The sequence below is a fragment of the Penaeus japonicus genome, unplaced genomic scaffold (genome assembly GCF_977035675.1).
Source record: "Penaeus japonicus unplaced genomic scaffold, GWHDUDI00000001_assembly GWHDUDI00000003, whole genome shotgun sequence".
NCBI lineage: Eukaryota > Metazoa > Arthropoda > Malacostraca > Decapoda > Penaeidae > Penaeus > Penaeus japonicus.
In genome coordinates this window covers 11,103,558-11,106,057 of record NW_028234405.1, presented here as the reverse complement: position 1 = coordinate 11,106,057, position 2,500 = coordinate 11,103,558, and the positions used below count along the sequence as shown (strand labels likewise).

The window sequence follows — 2,500 nt, the reverse complement described above, 5'->3', positions numbered from 1 at the left end:
TAATTTTTTCAGCTCATGCCCTGCTTACATCTACAAGTGAGCTCGTCAGTTTGTCTGGGTTTCCAATAATATATAGCACCATCGGGGGAGTGCTGTGCTGCTAACCCGATTGCTCGTAATATTGTCAGAAACCCAAGGGACGGCACGGAGAGGAAAAGAAGAGAGAGGAAAGATAAAAGCTACCTGGTTTGAGAGGAGACTTGAGTTGATCCAGTTTCTGATATGATAAAAAACAAAAATAAGGTAATAATTATTAAACCCATAATAATAATGGTAAAATGCTTCAAAAAGTCTCCCTTCAACCAGGCAACTTGTCGACATCTATATATAACCCTGGTCTGGCCGATGCTAGAGGCTGGAACTTGTCTCAGGCCAGGGTGGCGGAGCAGCACCCACCTGGCCCTGTGGTCCGTGGGCTGATTCATTAGCCTTGTCTTCACTACGTCAGCTGGTGTACCCAACGATGCGCCTATCAGTCCTGAGCACGCACTGTAATAACAACACTGGTCCACATAGTTCACACACACACTCACAGCTTAGTCTGTATGTTTATCTTACAAACTCTCAGGTTGGAAAAAACAGTGTTAGTAATATTGTTTGTTTACTATTTATATTAATGAGTGAAACCCATATACCTATCTTTAAGTCAATAGTGTTGGAATTAACTCTACTACCGTATTCATTTGAATTCAAATCTGTATTGAAAATGAAATTTAAAAACGTCTACATCCATAACCGTTAATGTCTACGTGCAAGTTACCAATTACAAATATGAACCTGAATTAAAATGAATGACACCATATTATACCTTAACAGGGGATATATCCCTTAAAGCATCATATATTACTAAAGCCTTCCTGGAATATACATGGGATTCTAAGATTATCATACTATAACTAAGTCTTTGCAATGACTCATTCACTTTGTCTACTTGCTTATTCCAGACATCCAACATCAACTCTCACAAACAAAAGCAAACACAAACACACAAAGATACACTTTATATCTTCACGTGAATCTTCATGTCAGTCTATAGTTTGTCATTTTCTTTTCCAGAACAGATCTGGATATTACTGCAAACAAGTGGTTTGATAGGAAAAGGAGAAAAAAAAAAAAAAAAAAAAAACATACTTAAAAAAAGAAGAAAACAATAACTGAAATATTAAAAATAATAACTATATTAAATAACAGCTGCAGAAACCTATTCCATTTGTGTTGTAGAAAACTCTATTAGGATTAAATCATAGTTAACAAGAAAAGTGAATTTAAAATCATATTATCAACAGGCAATAATTCAGTCAACAAGAAAAGTGAATTTAAGATCATATCAACTAGCTAATTTTTGAAGTAAAAAACGATAAATTTTGTATTAACTGAAAAGTGCAGGCAAAAATAATCACAATTCATTCTAAAAACTTTCTATGTTAGGAATTCCAGAAACACATGAACAAAGTTTTGTAACAACTAAAAAAAAAAATAATCAGCTGAAAAATGAAGAAGAAAAATAAAATCAAATTCTCTCCTCAAAATTTCTTAATGTGTTAAATGGAGGAGTTAACCAGATGAAAAGCATCAAGTACACTTTTTGGGTTTGTGTGCCAAAGAAGTAGATATAAATATGAATACTCATATTCTCACAACTCTGTTAACCCACACTGGACGGGTGGTACAGTACTGTACCGCGCATTCAAAAGCCCAGTGGCCGGGCGGCACAGTATTGTGCCAGCCATTCAATTGATTTAGGCCTAATAATTCGAACGCCCCGGCATTGGGACATTCAAGGCTAGAATTCCCCCGTCATGGATGGGTTAATGCAGGCATGTAAGCATACACACTTATACACAGTCTCCCTCTCTCTTCACAACCCTAGTTATGTGATTGTTATCATGCAACACTATACTTGATTTGATTTGAGAAAGGAGTTATAGAGTTTCTAATGGTAACTGCGAAGGATTTTTTTTTTTCTTTTTTTTCTTTTTTTTGAGACCATCCATTTGCATGAAAATTGTTCTGAACATGTAGAAGGTAAAAACATAACCTATAGTTAATACCGGTTTCTGAAGCTTTAACCCACTTGCAACGGGGCAATTTTTTGCCTAAAGCAGATAGCAAGTACACACAGCCTCCATATCTGATTTGGCATCTATTGCACTAACAGGACTGGACAACGGGAAACTCTAGCATACCCACCATAATGTGTATGGGGGTGACATCATGAGCAAGGGTTATTGACACCGCCCTTTCAAATTTTAATCTGAAAACTTGCCTCAGAATGCCAGAATAGTGATGTTAGGGAAGGTATATCACAAAATCATAAGAATATTTACCATCCTTCACCAGGAAATAGCCTATTAAAGCAAAATTTTAACCCACTGGCCATGGTTTTAATAAAGTATGTATACATTCGGATGGTAGGTTTACATTGTTTGGCACGGTGCCATCCGCGTCTACAACCGACTCTACCTTGGCAGCAAATCATGCCATCTGCTGTCAATGGGTT

General features: G+C 36.6%; 1 protein-coding gene across 1 annotated transcript in view; it reads right to left on the bottom strand.

Annotated features, from left to right (window-relative positions):
* Window positions 1–2,500, bottom strand: part of LOC122265957 (Uncoupling protein 4A) — a 23,576-nt gene that overhangs the window by 9,610 nt on the left and 11,466 nt on the right. The gene's annotated exons all lie outside the window — the stretch shown is intronic.